Source organism: Rhineura floridana, chromosome 2, assembly GCF_030035675.1.
Source record: "Rhineura floridana isolate rRhiFlo1 chromosome 2, rRhiFlo1.hap2, whole genome shotgun sequence".
NCBI classification, from domain to species: Eukaryota; Metazoa; Chordata; class Lepidosauria; order Squamata; family Rhineuridae; genus Rhineura; species Rhineura floridana.
The window spans coordinates 143,027,390-143,053,956 of NC_084481.1; the positions used below are offsets into that span (position 1 = coordinate 143,027,390).

Consider the following 26,567-nt stretch of genomic DNA (forward strand, 5'->3'; position numbering starts at 1 on the left):
GAGCCATTCAGCAGCATACTACTCCTTCATGGTAAACCATGATTCACAGCTCACCATGATGTGTGAATGTGGTCAATATGTTTAAAACAGTGGGACTGGTTTCAAAGTGTCCTCACAGCATTCAGTACTAATTTCCCCTCCTGGGATGAGATCTGCAAAACAGTTTTGCAAGTCTTCCTTGTGGTTCTGCTGGTGCAAAATGCAGCAGCGAGACTGCTCACTGGGGCAGGGTATCCCCAACATGTCACCCCGCTGCTGAAAGAATTGCACTGGCTGCCCATTTGCTACTGGGCCAAGTTCAAGGTTCTAGTTTTGGTGTACAAAGCCCCATACAGCTTGGGACCAGGATACCTGAAAGACCGTCTTACCCCTTATATACCCAGTCGATCACTGTGCTCTGCAGGCGAGAGCCTCCTGCAGATACCATCTTATCAGGGGGTTCATTCTGCACAATATAGGAAATGGACCTTTAGTGTGGCAGCACCTACCCTGTGGAATTCCCTCCCCTTAAATATTAGGCTGGTGCCATCTCTGCTATCTTTTCAGCGCCTTTTGAAGACTTTCCTCTTTCAACAAGCCTTTTAAGTTGAGACCTATCCCAGTCTGCGTCTGTGTTAGAATTGCTTTTAATATGTTTTCTTTAATATGTTTTTAACCCTTTTTTTAAAAAAAGGATGTTTTTAAATCTTTTTTTTAAAATGTTTTTAACGTTGTTTTGTTTTAATGTATTTTAAGGTCTTTTTATGATGTTTTAAAGTGTTTTTAGCATTTCTGTTTGCCGCCCTGGGCTCCTGCTGGGAGGAAGGGTGGGATATAAATCAAATAATAAATAAATAAAGATAGAGAAATATAATTGCATTTTAATATAAACTTAAGAAGAATCTTTTCACTATGCCTGAAATGCATATACACTAACTAGTAATCTTCAGAGATGATCTTCAAAGTCTCTGCTCCAGGGGCTCCTACCATCTGAGGTAAGGCAGGTAGTGATAAGAATTTGTCTAATCCTCTTTTAAAGCCATCCAAGTTGGTGGCCATCACACCTTCTTGTGGGAATGAATTCCATAGTTATGCACTGTGTAAAAAATTCTTTCGTCTGTCCTGAATGTTCCAACATTCAGCAAAAGAGGAGCGCAAAACTGGTGCTCCAACCTCACTACCGCCCTGCTCTTTTGAGCCCAGCAGGATGTTGGATAAGGCAGATCAACCACTTTTGTTTTCCTCACCCTACCCTACCCTTAGGATTTCATTCTTAAGGTATTCTTTTATAGCTTACACAATGGTGTCTGAGTGTGCGTGGCACAGAATAATAACATGCATAAGCTAATTTGGCACAGACGTTTGTCCTACAATGTCAGAGGAGAATGTCAGTAAAGAACTGTGCACTGTAAAACAAAGTCTCCCTCTGTTTGCAGGTACTGAATGCTGTCTTTGATTATAAAAACAAAAAGAGTTATACACTTGTAGAAATGTGTTCTCTAGATTTTTCCTTCATTGGGAAATCTCTGGCTCTGTGTGAAGAAATACACAGGTTTCACTTATGTTATGCTTTTGTCTAACAGTCTAAAGTAGGAGAATAAGCTACAACAGATACAAAAATGTATGCACACATATTAAAGAAGGTGCTATAGATACCCAGTTTTATGTTTTGCTTTTCTTTATCTTTAAATACACAATCATTTTTAAGCAGGGTTTTATAAAAGAATAAGAAATGTTGGCACATCATGCAAAATAGGCAATCAGTGCATTTTTGTATAATACACTGTAGGTAATAATACACAAACATATGACCCTTGATCCAGAATAAAGCAAATGGAGAGGCCTTTTTCTTCCTGGGAGGCACAGAATTCCTCATTGCCATGGCACAGGCATGTGGAAGCCAAAACATATACATAAGCTCATTTGAAGCAATTTAAAGGGCAAAGTGTTACTACGACAACAAAAGAATGTGGCAAGGACATACAGGAGGACAAAGTGAAACATAAGAAACACACAAGTCCAAATGGCATGATATTTTGCAAACCATTATTTGGAGTTACATAACAATTGCAGGTCAGAACTACCTCCCATAAACATTTCAACAAAATGCGTAAAACAAAAAAAAACCTTTCCAAAATATACAAAATGAAACTGCTTTTTTTGGGGGGGGGGAAATCTAAACTCTAGACCAATTGTTTTAAACATGCTATAAGGCAGCCTTCCTCAACAGTTGAATCTGCAGATGTTGCTGGACTACAATACTCACCAGCCCCAGAAAGCATGGGCAATGGTCAGAAATTATGGGAACTGTAGTCCAGCAACATCTGGGAACCCACAAATTAGGAAAGGCTTCACATGCTTGCTTCTTGAAGCTAATTTCTAAAGATTGGTTTCTTAACTGGTATGAATTCGTTAAGTGGATCTGCATTGATCATGAGTTTTTGCTCCTACTGACTTCTATAAGTGGGAAAGGTACCACCATGTCAATGACTAGCACAAGAGAGGCCCTCATCCCCACAGACAGGCAAAATCCTATGCTAGACACTTTAGCCAATCCATTGCCACTCCTGGCCAAATACCCATAAGCACTGATGTTTTGCAGAGTCACAGTCTAGATGTATGAAGCATAACAACCAGGCACTGCACATGCAGCATTTCACTACTACTCTCAAGGGGGATGGGGGAAGTATATTCACAGTTAATCAAGTCTCTCCCGTCACCACCATGGGGGGGGGGAGGCTGAGGCATGGTACTTGCTGAGTACCCAGGTGGCAATGCTCACTCTGTTCATCCCTTCCTCACACGTGTTCTGCATCCTGCTCCAGGGACTATGTGGTCCAGCAAATGACAACCACTTGTTATTCTCTCTGTGTGTCTCTCCATACTCTCCACAAGCCATTTGCCCATAGTCATAGGATCCTTCTCACACTCTTGTGTTCTGACCATGAAGGAGGTCTGGCCCATGACCAGGATGCTCCCAATTCTTCCTTGTGGGGTTGTTAACTTATTTGTCTCAAGCAGGCTCATGTACCTTTTAAAGCTTGTTGACAATTACAGAACAGGTACAGATACTCCTAGCATGAAGCTGGTGCCACAGGGACATTACATCTTCTACTATATCAAGCCCATATCCAAGGCGCAGGACTCCTTTAAGAATGTTTGGTAGCAATGCCATATACAGTACATCTCTTTCCCTTTCAGGAACTCCTCCATTTCGTGTGGCTTCTTTGTTGCTAGGGAATAATAGACAAGGATCCCTTTTCCCCACCTTTGCATTATATGGACTCAGGATGAGACTCTGAGGATGCAAAGAACTTGGTAGGCTTGGGGTCAATGGCCACTCTGCTCCCTGCTCACTCATGCTCCCTGGACTGTAAGGGTGCACAGATAGGATAGGTGCTGCCGCCAGGGTGTGTGAAGAAGTCTCTTGGAGGTGGAGGGAGATACCACATGGCAGGGCTGGCATATCAGGCAAACAGCTGAAGGGAATAGGTGGGACAGAAAGGTTGGATGGCCTACACAGGAGCCAGGTTATTGGTGCACGTAGCACTCTTCCTCTATGGCTCAATTGTACCTATGAGGTGGACCCCTCCCTGCTTTTCCTAGGGTGGAATAATTCTCTGGATTTGAACCAGTAAAATATAAGCTGTTCTACCAGACTAGGGCTTTTCCTGCAGCCCCTGTTCTCTTGGCATCTATGATTAGGTCTTGGGTGAAGACAAATGCTGCATGATGTGTCTGATCGCTGCTGCGGTGGCTAACTGGTCAGGGAACAGCTTTGTGGTGTTTGCAATGTAGGTTTGAGTCTCAGGAATTCCCTCTTCTGCCCTGGCATGACTTGTTCCCATTCACCCAGCCTGCAAAAGATGGATGTATTTTCCCCCTCCCCCTTATGAGGCTCAGTTTTGCCATCCCCATGTACTGGAGGCAGATGCTGCTACTGTATGTCTAGGGTACTCTTGTTCTGGCTGCTCTACTTGGTTGCTTGTCAAAATACACTTTCCGTACCTGGGATGATCTTGAAACTTTGTCCCAGGAAGGCTATCTGTGCTATCTGAATGCATTCTGCCTAGAGAGCTCTGCGGCTGCTTCCTTAGTGTGCATGTTGTGTGTGTGTGATGCAGGGTGTGTGTGATGAGGGCATGTCCCCATCATTGTGAGTTAATCTGATTCCTCCATATCCATGCTGAATGTACATGTTGTGGACAACACAGTCCTTGCTTGGTAACCACTGATGCAGTTTCCAGGTAGTATCTGTCATTTTTACATAATTTTTAAATTTTCTGGCTGTGTATTTTTCCTGTTCCTTCCCAGGCTGAACACACATTAGATACATCAGCTGTTTAAATGGTGTATTTATAGCATAGTGGAGAGGAGAGCCTGGCTGGGAGTCCGGAGTCTGTGAGTTCAAATCCCCGCTCGTGTCTCCTGGGTGTCAAGGGCCAGCTAAAGATCACCCCCACAGTGAGTGGCTCAGGAGTTACGTGCCCTGCCACCTGTGCAGCCGTGGGCAAGCTGCATAGTCCCAAGGAGCCCAGTTGCCCCCCAGCTGGCAGTTGTGGACAAGGAAGGGGCTGGCTTGTGCAGCTGTGGCAAGCTGAGCAGGCCCTAGCCAGCTGGGGAGGACTAGCCTCAGAGGGAGGCAATGGTAAACCCCCTCTGAATACCGCTTACCATGAAAACCCTATTGGTAGGGTAGCCATAAGTCGGGATCAACTTGAAGGCAGTCCACAAGAGTACCTCAGAAGATGCATGAAAAATCCACTTGGTTATTAAGATGTCAACCTTTTTTTCCATCCTGGTCACATATTGCTAAGTATATTAAATGACTTGATTCATCTCATATCAATATAAGACCAGGTGAATTAAGGTAAATTAAAACAAAAATGTGGGTCAATATTTATTGTTTTTATTAAACCATAATTTATCTTTGCAAAGTAATTAAGTCCAATATCCCATGTGCAACAGCAAACAGCTTTCAAAAATTAAAAAACACAATGTAATGTAAGCCATAATAGCCTTACAAGTTGTTTTTGGATGGATGAATTAATTCTATCATTCTAGGTTAGATTTCCCGAAAGATGACTTCAGTAAATTGTGATATATTAAAAAAAGATTCAAGTCTCTGCTCCATTTCTTCTAATCAGCATGTTACATAACTGTTTTTCTGCTCCAAGTATAATTTATTTTATTTATTTGTTTATTTTCATTTCTAGACCGCCCATAGCTAATAGCTCTCTGGGCGGTGTACAAAACGAATTTAAAATACAATATAGAATAAAATCAGTAACAAAGGAACACATTAAACTAAAAACATTAAACATCAAGCATTAAACATTAAAATGCCTGGGAGTATAACCAGGTCTTAACCTGGCGCCTAAAAGAAAGAACATAATATTTGTGTAACTTCAACTATTAAAATGTTAAGATAACGAAACAAACCAGCTAGTCAGAATATGATAGTATTTTCATTATTTCATAAAATAAATGTCCTAAAGCACAATAGCCATGATTTTAACCAAATTAACTAATCAATCTTTCCAAAAAATGTAATGAGCATTAAATGCAGACAGCACTAAAGGCCATTTTCCTCCCTTCCCAATTCCATGCACACAGAGGGTTGGATCCAGACTTGCCCTTTCACTAACAGAAGAGGTCCTTTCATTTGGGAAGAGATTGATATCTAGCCAAGGCTCTTGCCTAGGAAAGGATAAAGGCTACTTTTGTCAATTTCCCTCTTTCTCCTACAGCCCCCAGTGCCATGTACAGTTCTGTTCCACAGAATAATCCAGCCCTCTGGAGCAACTTTTCTGAGGAGCACAGAGGGCTGCACTGGAATCAGCACAAATAGTATATCCCGTTTACTTCCATCAGTAGAGTTCAACGTTACATGCTGCTGCATTTTGCACCAGCGAGCGAGACTGCTCACTGGAGCAGGTTATCACCAACATGTCACTCCACTACTGAAAGAATTGCACTGGCTACCTATTAGCTACCAGGCTAAGTTCAAAGTTCTAGTTTTGGTGTACTATACAGCTTGGGACCAGGATACCTGAAAGACCATCTTATCCCTTATATACCCAGTTGATCATTGCGCTCTGCAGGTGACGGCCTCCTGCAGATACCATCTTATCAGGAGTCTGTTCCACACAATATAGGAAGCGGACCTTTAGTATAGTGGCACTACCCTTTGGAATTTCCTCTCTTAAATGTTAGACAGGCAACATCTCTGTTATCTTTTTGGCACCTACTGAAGACCTTCCTCTTTCAACAAGCCTTTTAAGTAGAGGCGTTATCCCAGTCTGCATCTGTGATGAAATTGCTTTTTAATATATTTTTAAACCTTTTTAAACATGTTTTTAAAGCTATTTTAAAAAATGTTTTTAAAGAAGTTTTGTTTTAATATGTTTTTAATGGCTATTGTGTTTTAATATATTTTAAAGTCTGTATTTATGAAGTTTTAAAGTGTTTTTGGTGCTTTTGTTTGCCGCCCTGGGCTCCTACTGGGAGAAAGGGTGGGGTACAAATTAATTAATTAAATAATAAATAAAATAAATAAGGCTAAGCATGCCCAGTTCTTTCAGTCTCTCCTCATGGGGCTTTGTTTCCAGTCCCCCGACCATCCTTGTTGCCCTCCTCTTAACCTGTTCCAGTTTGTCTGCATCCTTCTTAAAGTGCAGTGTCCAGAACTGGATGTAGTACTCAGATGAGGCCTAACCAGTGCTGAATAGATGGGAACTAGAACTTCACACTAGGGTTGGCACCAGAGGGCCCCTGAAGGGCTCTCCTTAGGGTAGGAGGGTAGAGCTCTCATTCAACAATCCCGACCCTGCCACAGATCGCACCTCGTTGACTCCTGACCCTGCCACAGATTGCAGAGAGGGAGTTCCCAGCCCCCCCATACAGACTGTGCGGGCCCACAATGCCCATCTACACATCCCACTTACCTCTCCCATTGCAGGGAATGCTGTTCACGCTGCTTGTGCCTACCTGCCACCAACCAAGATGGCGCCAGAAACTTCTCTAAGGGGCTGATACCCCTGCCGCCATCTTGGTTGATGGCAGGCATGTGCACATGCGTAGCATAGCACTATCAACCATGATGGCGACAGGAGCATCAGCCCCTTAGGGAATCCCATGCTGCCATCTTGGTTGATGGCAGCCATGCACGCACAGTGTCCAGGGCATCCTTCCTAAGAACCAATGGAGATGTAGGTGGAGCATGCATGTGGTTGGGTGTAGTGGGCTCGGGCATGGTAGTGCCCAAGGGCTCAGTCATGCCTGGCACTGGCCCTGCTTCACACAATTGGAAACTATGCTTCTGTTAATGCAGTCTAAAATAGCATTTGCCTTTTTTTGCAGTCACATCACACTGTTGGCTCATATTCAGCTTGTGATCAACAACAATTCCAAGATCCTTCTTGCATGTAGTATTGCTAAGTCAAGTATCTCCCATCTTAAAACTGTGCATTTGGTTTCTTTGTCCTAGGTGTAGAACTTTGCACTAATCCCTGTTAAATTTCAGTCTGTTGTTTGCAGCCCAATGCTCCAGCCTCTCAAGATCCATTTGAATTTTGTTTCTGCCTTTCATGGTATTAGCTAACCCTCCCAATTTTGTATCATCTGCAAATTTGATAAGCATTCCCTTTACTTCCTCATCCGAGTCATTAAAAAAAATGTTGAAGAGCACTGGGCCCAGGACGAAGCCCTGCGGTACCCCACTCGTTCCTTCCCCTCAGTTTGAGAAGGAATAATTGAAAAGCACTCTGAGTATGATTCTGTAGCCAACTGTGGATCCATCGAATAGCTGTTCCATCCAGCCCACATTTAGATAGCTTGCTAATCATAATATCATGGCGAACTTTGTAAAACAATTGGCTGAAGTCGAGATATATTATGTCCACAGCATTCCCACAGTCTACCAGGGAGGTTATCAAATCAAAAAATGAGATAAGATTAGTCTGGCGGAATTTGTTCTTGATTCAGCTTTTAGTAATCATTGCATTGTTTTCAAAGTGCTTACAGAATGACCACTTTAAAATCTGCTCCAGAATTTTCCCAGAGAGTGATGTCAGACTGACTGGTCTGTAGTTCCCAGGTTCCTCCCTTTTGCCCTTTTTGAAGATAGGGACAGCATTAGCCCTCCTCCAGTCATCCAGCACTTCACCCACCCTCCACAATTTCGGAAAAATAATAGACAGCGGTTCCAAGAGTTCTTCAGCCAGTTCTTTCAATACTCTAGGATGCAGTTCATTGGGCCCTGCAGATTTGAACTTGTTCAAAGTGATTAGGTATTCCTTGACCATTTGTCTATCAATCTCAAGCTGTAATCCTTCCCAGTCACATTTGCCAGGAGCGTCATACACCCTCTTTTGGGAGAAGACTGAGCCAAAGTAGGAATTGAGCACTTCTGCCTTTTCTTTGTCTTCTGTTATCATTTTGCCATCCTCATTTAGTAGCTGTACTACCATTTATTTTCTTTGTATTTTACTATGGATGTACCTGATGAAAGCTGTTTTGTTGCTTTTACCATAATTCACTAACTTCAGCTCATTCTCAGCCTTAGCCTTCCTGACGCCATCCCTGCAATTCCATGCTACCTGTCTGTACTTTTCCTTTGTGGCCTGGACTTTCTTCTACTTCCTGTATGTGTCCTTTTTTGTTTTCAGGTAATCTCTAAGCTTTTTGTGAAGCCATGTTGGCTTCTTCTGCTGTCTTCAAGTAGTAAATTTAGTAATCTTGGCTTTGGAGAGTAACATGTTTGAAGGAATTTCAAATGAATAGTTCCTCTGCTAGTTTGCAGAGAAATCATGGTGCATTAGACTTTATTAACAGTTCAGGTCATTATGGTAGGATGGCTTGCACACTATACATTTACTTCCTAGTCACTCTTATTTAGTTTACATAATTACTTTGCAGGTGGAAAGTATTGTATTTTAATTTGCTTTACTTTTTTATAAACTTCACAAATCATAGTTCGTAGTTAAAATGCATAAACTGGGGTTTATTTTTGTCATTACCTAAGAAAACCTTTTTCCTCCAGAAACCTCTTTTGTAGTGATGTGAAAACCCTTCTGCCCTCCCATTTTTGTCTCTGCCCACCCAATGAAAATTGTCACGCTACACTCCTATATATTATTCCATTTCCCTTCACCTTTTGATTTTAGATGTCAATAGAAACCATTGTTTTAACTGATGGCTTCCTCTGATATGATTTTCAATACAGACAGACCTGAAACTGCCCATTTAAAATGTCCAGACAATCTGTAACTTCTACATGACACAAAGTTAAACATATATTTAGTGTACATGTCAAACTGGTAGAGTTCTTGTTGCAAATATTTGGAAATAAAAGAGCTAAACAGCTCCTTCCTCTCCCAATAGTCCTCTCCTAAATTTGAAGCTACCAGAGTTGATTTTCACTATATAAGAATATTTTTCCCTGTGGACTATCATGGAATTACAGGTAATGTGCAGTTGCAGTACCCACAAAAGCCAATTTGGCCTACAATAGGGGTGGAAAAGTAGATCTTGCTGCAGGTCAGATTCAGAGTTGGCCCACCCTTTGCAAGTCACTTTTATAGGTGGGCAGGGTGACAGAAAAAAAAAGAGACCCAGTTCAAAAAGCACTGAATTAAAGTAGTGACTTGGGGAAAAAAGAAAATCCTTTTGAATTTGACACCACAGCTTCGTATGACAGGTGATGGACACAGGTGGACATGGTTTGGGCAAAACTGTCACAAGCCAAGTGAGGAGACCTGGCCACTTTCATTTGACCTATAGCCCAGAGGTTCCCTACCTAAGAAATCAAATACTGTCTCCCTAAGGTCATATTTATGCTGCCTTCAAAAATAATCAATTTAGATTAACAAAAACCACCTGAAATGTCTTTTGGTGTGCTTCTGCATAATGGGGTTTGTGCAAAATAATTTCTGTTTGAGATTTTTAAATAAGATATTTTGAGTCCCTCCTTACCTCTTTAAGAAGTGAGGAAAAAGTGAAAGCATGAGTTCCTTCGTTCTTCACCTCTGTGACATTTGGACCGAATCAGCTGTATATGTATTTCTGAAGTAGGCTTTAGCATACTACAAGAACTCTAATTTCAGGGTTCCATGGACACTTTATATCTATGATATTCACAACAGCCATTCAAACCTAGGTAATAACCTGAATATCCATGTCAGTCTAGATGTTGTTGTTTTTTACCAGTTACCTCTAACTCTCCTATCCTGGTTAAAAATTAAATATAGCATAAGTAAATAATTCAGTGGCTGGAATCCAGACCTACTACAGGTGTGCCCAGGGGCTTTGACATGTCCACTGAGATACTTCTTTTTTATCTGAAGAGCCATGTCATATCACAAACTGTTTTAAACTTTTCTCAATTTCAAATGTTATTTGCCATGCAGCATGGGGAGGAGCTGCTGTTTGAGTAACCTTTGGGTTCACAGAACTAATTGTGCCATTCTTTGGATATAATTATAGCACATTTTATTATATATTATTATTCACATCCATCTTTATATATTAATGTAATAATATTGCCAGAGGCTATACTTTCCTAAGGCATGAAATTAAAGGGCTTTTGAAAAGTAATTACAGCTTTCCATTTTTTAAAAAAATGCTTCTAACATCTTTTGTAACAATAGGTTGATTTCAAAAGCACTTTCCATTATATTGTCTTGCAAACACACAAATGAACATAAAACATATTTCATACACAAAAGCTGCAGTTAACAAAACTTGTAAGACAAACATGTTTGAAAATGCACAAATAGAGGTGTACATCAGTGAGACAGGACTGAGCAGGGGATTGGACACAATAGCCTTATAGACCCCTTCCAACTCTACTATTCTATTCTATGGTTGCAGCTAAACATTCAGTATCAAATAATCCTTATATGCAACACAGCACAGAGTTAAATTATGGACATCATTACCACAAGATGTAGTGTGAGCCACCAACTTAGACAGCTTTAAAATCAGACTAAACAAATTCACAGAGGATAAGGCTAAGTTACTAGTCTTAATGACAGCATACACTGCCTTGCAAAAGTAATCAGACCCCTGACCAATGCTCTCATATTACTGAATTACAAAGGGTACATTGTAATTTTGTTCTGTATGATATTTTATTTTGAAACACTGAAACTGAAAATCAACTACTGTAAGGTGACATTGGTTTTATGTTGGGAAATGTTTGTAAGAAACATAAAAAACTGAAACATGTTCCTTGCATAAGTATTCAACCCACACACATTAATATTTGGTAGAGCCACCTTTTGCTGCAATAACAGCTTTAAGTCTTTTGGGTTAGGTATGTACCAGCTTTGCACACAGCGTCGGAGGGATTTTGGCCCATTCTTCTTGGCAGATTTGCTCCAAGTCATTCAGGTTGGTTGGATGTTGCTTGTGGACCGCAATTTTCAAACAGCGCCACAGATTCTCAATGGGACTGAAATTAGGACTTTGACTGGGCCACTGTAGGACATTCACCTTTTTGTCCTTGAGCCACTTCAATGTTGCTTTGGCCTTGCGTGTGCAATCATTGTCGTGATGAAGAGGGAATTTTCTCCCAAGCTTCAGTTTTTCAGTGGACTGAAGCAGGTTCGCTTGCAGTATTTCCCTGTATTTTGCTCCATCCATTCTTCCTTCAATTTTAACAGGATGCCCAGTCCCTGCTGATGAGAAGCATCCACACAGCATGATGCTGCCACCACCATACTTCACTGTAGGGATGATGTGTCTTGAGGCATGGGCAGTGTTACCTTTGTGCCACACATAGTGCTTTGAGTTTTGGCCAGAAAGCTCTATCTTGGTCTCATCTGACCATAAAACCTTTCCCCACATTGCAGCTGGGGCACTCTCATGCTTTCTGGCAAACTCCAGACGTGCTTTCAGATGGTACTTTCTGAGTGACGGCTTTTTTCTTGCTGCCCTCCCATACAGGCCAGTGTTATGCAGAGCTCTTAATATGGTTGACTGGTGCACCATTACTCTGAATGTAGCTCCTTCAAAGTGATTGTTCTGTGGCTTCTCTCACAAGCCTTCTTGTTCGAGCATCGAGTTTTGAGGGACAGCCTTTCCTTGGCAGTCCCTGGGTGGTGTGATGCAGTTTTCACTTCCTGATTATTGATCCAACTGTGCTCGCTGGGATGATTATTGATCCAACTGTGCTCACTGGGATATCCAAACCCTTGGATATTATTTTGTACCCTTTTCCTAATCTATGCATTTGTATTACGTTATCTCTCATTTCTGTAGAATGCTCTGTGGTCTTCATTTTCCTTCAGATCCACAGCCTGACCAATGTTCCTTCAACAGTGGGGTTTTTTATCCTGACAATGTGACAGCAACTTTAATGGTTCACAGATGGAGGCCAATGGTAAGCTAATTGTGTCTTCGATAGGGCAATTTCTTTGATCTGTGTAAACTGGGAGCTTCCACAGCACAGGGGTTGAATACTTATACAAACAACATGTTTCAGTTTTTTATGTTTCTTACAAACATTTCCCAACATAAAACCAATGTCACTTTACAATAATTGATTTTGAGTTTCAGTGTTTCAAAATAAAATAGCATACAAAACAAAACTGCAATGTTCTATTTATAATTCAATGATATGAGAGCATTGGTCAGGGGTCTAATTACTTTTGCAAGGCACTATATTTCCTCCAATATCAGAGGCAGAATGCTACTGAAGGAAGCAAACAGCAAGAGAAAGGGTAGTGCTTCTATATCCTGCTTTGGACTTTCCATAGGCATCTGGCTGACCATTGTGAGAATAAATGTTGGATAACATGTGCCTCTGGTCTGATCCACTAGGGCTCTTCCTACACTTACCCCATGTAAGGACTCCAGATATGTTATGATAATGAATACTGCACTGCAGAAACTAGTCTCCCTAATAAAGTCAAATATGTTAAACCTTAAAAATGCCAAAGAAAAACATTCAATATCAACTTGGTCCCTTCAGCGCTGATTATCAGAATGAATCATGATACAGCTGAAATACATTCAGTTTCACGGGACAAGTACTGAATCATTCAGAAGGCTACAACAGAAAGCACAGAAAGCCATTCAATCAAAAGTCAGACTTCTACAAACAACAGTTGCTTCAAAAGAGAAAGGCCACATTGACCACCGTGAGTATGTTGTTTTCTTGCCTGGATTGCACAACAATGCACCATGGATGTAATTCACTACAAATACAGACTGGAATGTCATGATAAACACCTCATTCACCTAAATGTACCAAGATATAGTACAGCATGTCCATGTTGCAGTTGGGAATGTGTCAAAGTTATCAGTTCACTGGCTCACTGTGATCAACTCAGTGGCTCACAACTGGGGAGAGTGCTGTTGCACTAAAGTTCTCCTTGTGAGTTCTCCATAGGAATCTGGTTGGCCACTGTGAGAACAGGATGCTAGACTTGGCCTGATCTAGCAGGGCTCTTCTGTGTTCTTGTGAGTACCAAGGTTGCTTAAGATGGGGCTTCAACTGTGCCTAGAATCTGCTTTCGATATTAGCTCTGAATATTGGAATATGTGAAGCAGTAATAAGAGGGAAATGGTTTTTAAGCATGTGCAGAAGGTCTTTTCTGCATCATCGTGTTCTTATAGTATATCACAATATACTCAAGATAGAAACACACAAGAAACCTAGGAAAGAAGGAGCAGACTTCAGCCACTGTTCCTCTCCATTTATAAATTAGGTACTGGATAAGGTTTACTTATTTCATCATGGGAAGAACAGTAATTTGATCAAATGCTGAAGTAATTGGAGAGCCATCAAGACATGCTTGGCTATAGTGCAAATGAACTCAAAACCCATATCTGGGCACAAGTAAAGGGGACTGTGTAACTGGCCCTGAGTTTTTCTTTGAAATGACTTTAATGTGAAAAGCATGTTAATTCCTGATAAAATCAACTTATTAAAAAGTTACAATTTCAACTTATTAGAAACTGTCCTTAAAATCAGCATTTTGCTATACAGACATAAAAGGTTTGCACCCAACACAGATAAAAGTGAATTAGTAAACCGTCTGAATTCATGAAAAGTACTTTGCTACATGTGCATTTTATTTTGAAAAGGAAAAAAGCCTGTTAAGTTAGCCAAGGGAAGCAACAGCCACCTTTAGCAATACTGGTTCCACGCAGGTGGGTGAGCATGTATGGAAAACCAGAAAAGAAAAAAAGGTCACAGACAGATATTTCCCTCACCTATTCTCCTACTGAAAGATTGCAAAACTTGGTAGGGTTCTTTATTCTGGAGAGAAATGCAAATAACCACATGGTAGTTTTGTTAAGAACTTACGTGAACAAAATAAGGGGTTTGATCACACACTTTCAAGAGGACTTCCAATCCGTTTATACAAGCGCACTATTCTGTCTGATGTCCCTCTCCCTCTTAAAACAAACAAAGCTAAAATCTTTCAGTGAAACTGAAGCCAGAAACATGAGAGCAAAGACTGTATTGGTGCTGCTTATGTAATGTATTTGTCCTTTCTGAAATGCATTTCACTTGTTGCAAGAAGCAGCGTGTTTCTACTCCCTGTTTCTTCTAGCTTACTTGTCCCAAACAATCCATCTGATATATAGAAACTTACCTGTGACATGTCTGAAAGAGATAAATCCTCAAAATATCAGTTCTTAGCAAAGCTGGTGCAAAAAAGAGGAACAGTATTATAGAAAGCAAACTTTCCAGGGAGCGCTCTGACTTTCAGTTACAAATATAGAACAATGAACCTGAGTCTGGTTGTCCCACAGCCCAACCTCCTCTCTCTCTCCTACCAATCACACAACACACCAAAGCCAAGTCATATGTAAGAGGAAAAGGACTGAGGAGAAAGTAAGGGCTTCTCAATAGCATTATCTTCAGTGCTTCTGGGCATAAACCATACAGCAGCATACAAACATTGCTATTCTTCTTTAAGCAGGAAGTGGAATAGCAACTCTGCTTCCCAACTCCTAGAATCCAAACATTCTGTAGCCAAGTGATCAGCCCATTTCCACAGCCCCCAAATTTTTTTGGGGGGGGTAATGTGACCCTCACTGCACTCCTGATCAAGATTGTCTCCACTCCTGCTGAAATGTAAGGGTGGGAGAAACTGATACAAGAGCAATGTTATTTGGAAAGTGAAGGGTTAAAGTACTAAAGATGATTCCTAGAGAGGGGAGAAAGAGAGAGACCATAGGAAAGAGAATGGTTAGAGCACAATTACTGGCCACATAGTTTGAAACAGCTGTGTAGTGGATAATTTACACATGAGGAAATTGCACAGCTGTTCTACTGTGTTTAAAAAAAGATGGCTTTACCAAGTTAAAAAAAAAAGCTGAACAGGGAAAAAGTGAGAGGAACATGTTTCAATCATGAGTCCTGCAGATGAAAAATATGTGGCTAAAGCATGGCTGTTCCTCAGTATATGTCCAGTGAAGAAGCAGCCCAAAGGAAGTAAGATAGTGTGAAATGTTGTCTTTGGAAATGGAAGTCTTTTTTTTTTAGCTCCCCAAATGTTTTGTTTATTAGCATGAGGGAAAGTTGGGATACTGACAGGCACAAATAATTTAAGTGTTCAGCATTCACAGAACAGTGTATCATTTAAACTGGGCACTCAGGCACTATACACATCCTATTAGAACACCACAGATTTGTAGCCCAAGTGGATGTGTACTGACTTGCTAACAAGACTGTATTGACTTACTAACAATGGGTAGCTATGGAGGGTCCCATTCAAATTAGACTGATAGGTGCATCCAAAGGCACATAGGTAAGTTCTCTTGCCCACATCTGGCCACATTTTAATGATAAGCAACTAATAATGAAGACGTTGGAATAAATGAGGACTAACATTTCAGACTACAGGTGGGGATGTTTCCCTACATTAAAAAAAACACACACTAGAAAACTAGCATAGCAAGTAAAAAAAAGTTCTAGACCAGCTCTGCAGCATTTCTGAATGGGAATTTAATATATGGCCTACTCAAAATGTGATTCACGCATCCACAGTCTCAAGCGGTGGACTGCATTCTAGCATCTCAGCACCATCAGGCTTTAGGAATTATTCCAAGGCTGGCCAGAAGATGCTCAATGTCATTTGTGACAGGCTTTTCTTTTACCTCCTCAAATGTTCTGTTTATTAGCATGAGGAAAATACAGTGTGAAGAAAGATGTACAGACTAACTTCAACTTACCCCAACATATAACTATGGAGCACCCTCCCTGTGGCAGTTCAATTGTCCCATTCATTGGTGGCATTTCAATGCCAGCTGATGGTGCTGGCTTTTGGGGAGCTGACATCAGAACATGCTGACATCAGGATGCCGCAGACCATAAATAAACTAATTATTATGCTGCTGTTGTATGTGTTATTTTACATTGTTAGTTTAAGATTTTATTGTTTTTGTTGGGTTAAGAAAATGAAGATTGATATAAACATGATATCGGTTTATTTCCCCCTGACCTGACCCCACACTCCAGGTGGCTGGGTAAATAAAAGCCTGAATAAACTGGAGATGACTCCCTTCCTTATGCATTCAATATCAATACCCTATAGATTGTATCATATTGCTGACCCTGAGCACAAAGAAAGCTAATGTTTCTTTTAACATGTCTATAGATTTCTACACGTATCTGTTTGTAAATGCAGAAATGTAACCTGAATGTATCCCCCACTGAAGGGCCTCTCTTGTTTCAATACTCCCCTTTTCCTATCTGTACTTTGTTCTTTTGGCTCCTAGCGCTTATCTCAAGGTTGCACAAACTATGCAAGTGAATGTCTGCAAAAGAAGCAAGATGTTCCTAGCTTTGTTACTTTAAGCACCCCTCTTTACATATCTAAAAGTTACTTTGTCTACAGTTATTTTTCTTGTAGTTTATGACGTCTGCTCCCCATTTTTGTAACCACTGGGGAATCTATATAATCTACTGTATTTCAATAAATGGGGTTCCCACTTCTGAAAGGCAACTTGCTGGCAGGTTTTGGGACCCCTTTGCAAAGGTAATTTTGGCAACTTATTTCCTGATCTCTGGCAGTGGGTTATTGCTCTCAACTCCGCACCTTCCCGGGTGGATGTGAGCTGAGTAGACAGTGACAGCTTGCATGTTGGGTTTGGACCTAACATTTTCATTCTAGGCTTTACTCTGTCAAATACTGCAAATGATGGATTGTCTTGTGGTCTATTGGGGTGGGGTAGAAATAAAATAATTATTATTATTTCAACACAATAATAATATACCAATAAAGTGTCTGACATTAGATTGTACCTAATAATAATATATTGAGTACAAAAATAACATACCAGTAAGGTGCCTGAAATTAGGTTGTACTCAAAACTCCTCACATGATTGCATTCTTTTTCTCTTTCTGGGCCAAACTACACATGATATTAATTCAAATTTTTTAAAACATGTGCTTTAAATAACAATTTTCATTTTTAAGAAAAAACAGCCATGTGCCCTTATCTGGAACATTCTTCCTAGTCGACTTGAGGACCGCACCAATTTTCTGCTGTAAATCATTCCTTCTCTGGCTACTGTTTCCACCTTCTCTCTGTCTCTGCACTGGCTACCAATACGTTTCTGGGCCAGATTCAAAGTGTTGGTTCTTACCTATAAAGCCCTTAACGGCACCGGACCGCAATACCTGATGGAACGCCTCTCCCACTATGAACCTACCCATTCGCTGCGCTTGACGTCGAAGGCCCTTCTCCGGGTTCCAACTCACAAGGAGGCCCGGAGAGCAATAACGAGATCTAGGGCCTTCTCGGTGGTGGCCCCCGAATTATGGAATGCCCTCCCTGACGAGATACGCCTGGCGCCTTCTTTGATATCTTTTCGGCGCCAGGTAAAGACCTACCTCTTTGCCCAGGCATTTTAATCTTAGTTTTTAATTTTAATGTTATAGTTAATTAATTGTAACTTCTATTAATTTTGTCTTAATCTGTTTTTAATGTGTTTTTATACTTATATGTTGTAATCCACATTTGCTGGTTTTAAATGTGGTTTTATCCTGTTGTACACCGCCCTGAGAGCCTGTTGCTAAAGGGTGGTTTAAAAGTGCAACAAATAAAATAAATAATAATAATATACTCAAACAGATAGGAAGGGGGATCAAATATAACAGAGAAGCCTCTTGTCTTCACCATCCTTCCTCTTCCTCAGCAGCAGAAGGGAAAGCATTCATGAGGTACTGATATGGTGTTGATATATGGCAGTCTTTCCCTTGGGAAAAATGCACCACCTTCTGAGGCCTAGAAAACCATTTGGGGCTTATCTATGAAGTCAAGCCCCATCACAGAGGGTGCCCATCACAAAGCTTATTTATTCATTTATTTAATATATTTATATTCTGTCCTTCATCCACAAATACCAAGGCAGGGTATAGAACATTAAATAAACAATCATAATAGAACACTATTAAACACACACACACAATCAAACAAATCAAGGTAGCTAAAAACAATAGAGCAGGCTAAATACCACCATCTGTTCTTAAAATTAGCAATGGGAACTCAACAAGATACCTTCCCTGTGCTTAATTTTTAAAGTGACAAGTCTGCAACATCAGTGAAAGCCACACTATCTTCACTGAAAGCCCTTACCTTCAATTTGAGGTTGCATGTTGGCCTGATTGTGGTTACTCAGTTTTGAGGGAGAAATCATTTTGCACATGCTCAGATGCACTCAGTTCTTTAGAATGACTTTGTTATATTTCTGGCACTACTCCTTAAAGCACTAAATTAAGTCTTGGATTCAATAGGACACAGAAAAACAAGATACTGGGAAACAATGATAGAAAAATGTAAGGAAAACTGACTCAAAGGAATATATTTTGTCGGATGCCATACCAAAAAAAAATCTTCTGAGGCTTACCATCTGAGCTAGGTCCATACCAAAATTATCCCTGTTCTTGTAGAACTCAATTCAGAGTATTATCCATTCCCAGTACTCACATACTATTTCATCCCAAATCAGTGTAAGCATTCAGACTACATAGTCTATCACCATTCTTTTTCAGTCCATGAGTTTATATTCCCCACACGCACACAACCACCAAACCCCACACTGAAATGGAGTAGACAAAACATGTTGCAAAGATGGACAGTGGGCCTTATTTTTGCACATAAATAAACAATTGAACAGTAGAGTGGTACCTATTCTTAAAACAGAAGTGTGTTCCCTTTTATTTCCCTGATTCATCCTTCTTCAAACTGTAAACAGGGGGTAGCTAACTGGTGGCCCATGTGCTGGATCCAACCTCCCAAAAGTTTTTTATGACTCACCTAAGATCTCCAACAATTTGGCAATTTTCTTTAAAACACACACACACACACACACACACAGAGAGAGAGAGAGAGAGAGAGAGAGAGAGAGAGAGAGAGATACCACTACCAAGTTTGTTCCCCACTGCGGTGCTCCACACCATGGGCCTATTTGGATGGGATGACACTTTTAGAAGGTCACTAACAGCAGCAGAAGCATTACCTGCTGTTTCCCTATTCTGAATCACTTCTGCAGTGCACAGAAAGGTTCCTGTTAAGCACTTCCGGATTTATTTGGAACTTGAAATGAAGCTTTCCAAAGCAACTTCCTCTCCCCATCCACCACCCACCCTAGAACAGGGAACAGAGATCTGAGAGAAACCCTATGGAACACCCTGAAACAAGGTGCAGGACGAGGACATCTGGCTGCATTGAAAGCCACTGCATCACTCGCCCCTTCCCCATCAGGCGCCAATGCCTCATGATAATGGGGAGGAGATCTCCCTTTGCTCATCAGATTGATCTGATATGCAGAAGGAGGGGTTGATGTTGACCCCCATCATTGCATTGTTCTAGGCAGAGAAGCTGAAACCACTCTACCCACCCCAACACAAAAATGAGGATGCAGACTTTCCTCTCCCTTTACTCATCAGATCAATCTGATGAGTAGGGGAGAGGGGCAATGTGGGGAAGTCTCTCTCTCTGTGTGTGTGTGTGAGAGAGAGAGGGGGGGAGAGGGAGAGAGAGAGAGAGGGAGAGGGAGAGAGGGACTGTATGTCTGTCTATGTCTATGAGAAAGAGTGAGTCCACTGCTTGTGTGTGTGAGACAGTCTACCTGCTATGTGTGTTGGCTGTGTGATTTTGCGTGTGTGTGTGTGTGTGTGTGTGTGTGTGTGAGTGAGTGAGAGAGAGAGAGAGAGAGAGAGAGAGGGCTGATTCACATGGGAGCTGAACTTCATATTAAAGTTAAAGCTTTTCCCATCACGTTAGATTTTCAACATTCACACACTCTTCCAATCCGGTGTTTTCCACTACCTTCCAATCCACTGTTTTCCATTCACATTCAGTATCGCTGTTTCCTTGTGGCCCCGCCCCCAAATTTACATGTTTGCTCCTTCCAGAATATTACTAGTGGAGAAGGGGAGAGGGTTTGCTGAAACCCCCTTTTTAAGTACTTATGAAATGCAATTTTTAGTGGAAGAGTATGTGTGTGTGTGCGTGTGCGCACACGCACACCTTCTGTCATGTCAGTAATTGGGTGTATGGAACTCAGAATGGAGAGAGGGGTGCAATCCCCATGACTGTTGGGGCTTAAAGGCTGAAGCAGAGAGCGCCTCAGCATGAAATTGACATGACACTGACTAGACAATGTAGTCTATTGTAGACAATGACTACACCACCACCCCAGGTTAGGTCAGCTTCGCTTTTGCAAAGCCCAAGAGAGTTTCAGTGGAAAGAGTTCGAAAGAACAGGAGTGAAGGAAGGCAGTTTACTGGGTGAGTAAGGGGTGAAAGAAAGGAGGATTGCAGCAGTTCGGGAGCATTCAGTTGGAAGTTGCTTCTTGAGCCACTGGAAGTAAAATCGAATTCATTTATTCCCAGTGGGCAGAGAAAGGGGAGTATCTGAAAGTGACGATCTATCCCCCAACAAAAAACATCAAAGGAAAGAGCCAATATGGGAGCACCGCAGCAAAGTGGAAATGGTTTTTGTTTCATTATGGCATTTTCAGCAGGTTGCTTTGATTTGGATTTAAAGGGAAAAGCAGCAACACACCTTCCCTTTGTCTGCAACATCATGTAACCTGTGCGAATTAAACAGGGGTGCAGGTGGCACCCACATCACATTAAATCTCCATGTGAACCAGCCCAGAGAGAGAGAGAGAGAGAGAGAGAGAGAGACTAAGTCTGTATGAGTGTGTGTGTAAAAGAGATGGGTTAGCCATGGGTTAAGTAGTGTTTAGTACTTTTAATGTGTTTGTTAAACTGAAATACCTGTTTTCGTAAACATGGCCTTCTCTATTATTCATGCTGAGCTAGAAGGTTAAAAGCAGGACATAATAACCTGCAACCTGTCCCACAAGCCTACAAGCCATTAATGTGGTTCTTAAAAGAAGAAAAAGCAGGAAGTTTGTTGATCCCTTGATTGTGGATCCTTTCTTTGCTAGCATACATGGCTAGAGGGTTTTGTGGGTCACAAGTTGTATAGGTCTCAAACAAGGCAAGAACAGGAATACTTTTAAAGAAGAGTATATATCCTACTCCTGAGCTATTTGTTCATTGATACACTTCTAAATCGCTCTGGAACTAATGTTGGTGAAGAGTGTCATAGACATATTTTAAATAAATAAATAATGATTAGCCAACTGTTCTTACAAATTTTATTTATTTATTACAGTTCTATCCCACCTTTCCTACAAAGAGCACAAGGTGATGTACAAATGTGGCTCTCCCGATTTTATCCTCACAACAACACTGTGAGGTAAGTTAGGCTGAGAGACAGTGACTAGCTCAAGGTCACCCAATGAGCTCCATGGCCGAGTGGGGATTTGAACCCTGGCCTCCCAGGTCCCAGTCTGACACTCTGACCACTACACCACACTCTGAATGCTTCTGCATACACCAGAGCGTATAGAAACCAACACTGTAAGAAAGTCCATGAAGAATTCTAGACTATCCTGAAGTCTCCACATAACTGTGGAATCATGAATATGACACCCATGTTTGTGTGAACATAGGTTGCTCGGCTTAAAAAGAGTGTGAATGGTATAGAGGTAAGACACATCCTCCTGAGAGAAGTACAAAGGAATCATGGCAAGGGAAGATGCACAAATAAAGTTGGAGTTAGTCTATTACATTTTTTTTAAAGGAGTCCATACATTGTGTCCCGGTCACTTTTAACTTCTTCCATTGGCTGCGTTCACACTAACAGTTACTTCTGTTTTAACAAAAGCATTTTAAAGTCCTTAACACCATTTAACTCTTGTTTAAAGTTCCTTAACTGAATTTTAAATTGAGGGTCTGGTCTACACAAGCAGCAAAATGCAGGGGATAACGTGAAAAGTGAATGGACAGTACTACTTCAGACAACATTTTTAATATAAAAAAAATCCTCCATGTATGCCTAGCACTGTAAGGAATAAGTTGGGCTGCTATTTATTTATTTATTTGTTTATTTATTAAACTTGTATACCGCCCCATAGCCGAAGCTCTCTGGGCGGTTTACAATAGAAAAATGCTAGAACATTTTTCTCAGGTGTGCTAGCTTTTTACTTGCTAGGCCTTTTTTTTACACAAGGGAACATTTAAATATGGCACCTCCTACTCATCCCCTGGAGTGGTGCACTCCAGTCTCCAGATTCTACCATCTCATTCTGCTACAAGTGTAGACCTGGCCTGAATGTCAATAAGCTCACTTCATATATGTGAAATTCAGATTGAAAAACTTGTTAAATAATCAAGGCAAGATTCAAATCTTTTTTTTCCTGAGCCCCAATCAGAGATTTCAGTTCAGTATGGCCTACATTTGAGGGATTTTCCAATGCACATGTAAGGGTGGACTTAAAAGTTCCTATGAAACTTGAGATCACTACTCTGCAACATCCTCTTGAGAAATGTTTGGGGGAAACTGTAGCAGGATTTTTACTCAATGGATTCCTTTTATATCAGGCAAACTGATGAATCATATTCATTTTGTATGGCACAAGAGGTGACCAGCATATTCAGTAGTATTAGAAATTGTCATCCAGCTAACAATCCAGTTTTGATTCAATTATAAGCAAGCTGTCCATATTAAACTGATGCTATGAAAACTGAGTACATTAATGTTGCAGCTTAATAGCCACTGAAGCATGCTACACAGCCTACATGTCAACTTAGGTGTTTAAAATATGGATTTAGCTACTGCTTAATAAAAATTATAGCAGCATTTATGCATGCAATTAATAGGGATACTGTGACCTGAAAAGATCAGGAAGTTTTACTGCTCACAGTATTGCCTCTGGCTAGGCAGTGAAGCAGAAGCAGCATTTGAAGGACTGTGTGGAATTACAGCTTTCTCTTGCCCTGCTTGTACTAGGCAAATCTGAAGAACAGAGAAGCCCCTAATAAACACAAATGTCCAGCTCCAAGTACCAAAACTCCATCCTACAAAACTGTCTACTATATCAAGATAAGTGAAACGCCAAATTCCTTCATAAATACCAAACACTTAATACGGTGAGGCAATAAAATATGCATTCACAGCGTAACATGAGGATAGAGCACACTGTTTCCTTACATTTCTCAGAGTTAAGGCCTCAGTCTTAAACATGGAATTAATTATGTGGACTACCCCTTGATGTTAAAGATGGGATAATCAACTTCTGTCTCCACTATTACCATGACAAAGCCGTTTTGGCAGCTCAAATTGCTACATTTTTTCCTGACAGGGTACTTAATGATAGTAAGACCTGCACTTGTTGAATTTTTGAATGTCATCTGACTATTAAAGGTTCAGCACTGCCAGAAAAAAATGGGAACCATATTAAGAATGCCCAACATTTTCTGTTGTCTGTTTATTATTACATTTATATCCCACCTTTCCTCCAAGGACCCCAAGGTGGATTACATGGTTCTCTCTCTCTCTCTCTCTCTCTCTCTCTCTCTCTCTCTCTCTCTCTCTCTCTCCTTTACATTAGGCTGAGAGACTGTGCCTGGCTCAAGGTCACCCAGCATGCTTCAATGGCTGAGGATTTGAACCCTGGTCTCACTGGTACTAGGCTAACACTCTAACCACTACATCACACTTAACCTCCTGATGGGGGCAATGTGCCTTGAAAAGCAGCATAAAATGCAGAAATTCAGCAGGTAATGCTTCCCTATCACCAATGAGATGGGTAACCCCATTCTTTCCATGACAAACATAAAACAGTACACAGCGAAAAAGAAGTGCCACAACTCTCCAAGAGTGCCACCTTATGTTCAGTTTTTCCACGGTGCACTCCCCATCTGTTCTTTTATGAGAGCTGCTTGCCTCAGGGTCTTTGGGTCTTATTTCTGAATACACTGAATTCTTTGTTACTACCACTTAGGCAATTTATAAAGGACAACCTAAAAGACAAGCAGGAACAAACTGAACGAGTCCTCTCCCTTTTATTTAATTTCTCAGTCTTTTCTTACGGGGAGGGGGGGAGAATTGTGTTCATGCATTTATAGATCTTATTCTTAGCATACATAGTTTAGTCAGAAATGTGCTGTGCCATTCTCTTTTGTGGGGACCTTAAGCACGATCTTAATTTCCCCCTGCATCCTTCTCTATGGGAAACGACAAAGGTATATATATCAGATGCAATACCCACAAATCAAGCTGTGAGGAGAACGTGTGTTCTCAGAAGAAAAAAGAAAGGAACGCTTTAATACTCCTCCCATTGACAATGCATAGTCGTGACTTTGGCCATGTAACATACCGCACACTATTTGCACAGAGGATGGACGGGCTTCCCCTTGACGAGGATTAAAACCCTAAGGCTGAAATTCTAAACACAGTGACTTGCCACTTGAAATCGATGGAATTTTATTGGCACAAAGTAAATCTGTGTTCCAGCCCAGTCCGGTGCACGTATAGGAATAAATCCGACTAATTTCAAGTGACTGTGGACCGAACTGCAGTGAAAAACGGAGGCGCCTCTTTCCCAATTGTTATTTTCATTTATTTCCTTCATTCATTCACACAGCCGGGAGGCGCTGAAACGGGGCGGGGGGATTAATTGTACAACTCTCGCTCTTGTGCATATTCCCTGGGAAAGAGGCTTCACTAGGAAGTCCACTGAGACTTGCTCCCAAGTAAGCGCGTACAGAATCGCAGTTTTAAAATTCAGAAGGAAATTAGGAGAACAAATTAATGTTCTGAACACTGAGAATATCTCCCGTCTCTCAAAACCCCAGAACCGGACGACACCCCCCACAAACACACCCAAGCAAGCTTTTGTTTACTTAGCCCGCAGTCGAGGGAGCGAACAAAACGGAAGGACTTCTCTGCAACAGGAGCTGCTTCTTACCTGTTACCGTAGCAGCCAGGCGCGGGCTTGGCGGGCTTTTCAGCCGGAGACGGCAGTCGCCCTCTCCTCCCCGCACTACCCTTGTACACTGTCACCCCAGCCTCAACTCGAAAGAGTTGGCGTTGCTGCTTATCCCTTCGCCGCTCGTTTTGTAATCCGTCATGTTTTTGTAGCGGGGAACGCAGCTTAAAAGTTAGGGTGGGAATGTGGAAGGATCCGGTGCAAAACGCCAGGACGCCTTGCAACTTGCCGGGAGTGCCCGCTTGGGAAAAGGGAGGGAAATGGAGAGAGAGAAACGACTCCCCAGCAGGCTGGGCGCCGCGCTCCCTTGCACACGCTGCAAATAGGTGCAGTGTGACAATAGGCGATCGGTGCCCGGCTTCTTCCTCTGCCCGCTCCCCCGCCCCAAGAGGAGAAGAGGTCTCTTCACGCCTCACTTCCAGCAACTCACCTCATAAAGAAAGGCACACAGAGAAGGGCTCTGCAGCCGAGACGAGCTGGGTCTGCGAGAGAGGCTACATTTCCTGAGGGCGCAAATGACGATAACCAACCTTTTTCTTGATTTTTATATACATATGCAGCTCACACACACAAAAATCTCCACAGAAAGTGCAGTTGTGGTAAAAGAGGGAGCAGCGCTCCCGTTTCCCACTCCTCCCCATAAGTCACCTAGGAACAAAGCGTGGAAGAGCCGGTCAAGTGGGGCTGACCTATTCTGTTTATCATTGACACAGTCCTTGTGTACACTCCGTTCTGTGAAGGAGGTGATTATTCACTATGCAGTACTGCATATATCGAGAGGAGCTAAGGAGCTAAGCTAATTCTCAAAATACTTTCTTTCCTTCCCCCCCTTTTTATAGCATTTCTTGTGCTTGTATTCAAAATGATGAAGCAGCATTGACTAGAACATATACATTACATTTTTTACAAAAAACCCCCAAAGGTTATATACCACTATTCACCATCTAAAGTTCTCTTCGGCTTCTGTGTAACAACATTCAATTACACTTCCAGATTGAAAGGCATTCTTAGGATATTTGCATTTGTGACACCCAATGGTTTGTTTGTTTTTGTGCCTTTGTAGTGCCTTAAATTCAAATATGAAAACCTGAACTGGCTATGCTTTTGGCTTAAAACTAGGTGTCATCCAAAGGATCACTGAAGTAGAGCACTTGCTTGACAGAATGTGCTATCTCCAGGCACAGCTGGGAAAAACCTCTGCCTGAAACTCTGAAGAGCTGTTGCCAGTCAGTTTTCTACATGCAGGGAATTGTTTGGTATGTAGGAGTGC

At 41.4% G+C, this 26,567-nt stretch overlaps 1 protein-coding gene across 7 annotated transcripts in view; it reads right to left on the reverse strand.

Moving 5' to 3' along the window:
* The window catches only part of SHANK2 (SH3 and multiple ankyrin repeat domains 2), a 655,745-nt gene extending 629,874 nt beyond the window's left edge, over window positions 1-25,871 (reverse strand). For 3 of the 7 annotated variants that reach the window (XM_061610715.1, XM_061610716.1, XM_061610710.1), the window contains exon 1: window positions 14,589-14,717. The gene's annotated coding sequence lies outside the window, so the exon portion shown is untranslated. Of the gene's footprint in view, window positions 1-9,954; window positions 10,064-14,296; window positions 14,427-14,588; window positions 14,718-25,276; window positions 25,329-25,727 lie in introns of those variants that run through there. The other 4 variants (XM_061610714.1, XM_061610713.1, XM_061610711.1 and 1 more) reach the window with 4 other exon arrangements.
* Between the last annotated feature and the right edge of the window lie 696 nt (window positions 25,872-26,567).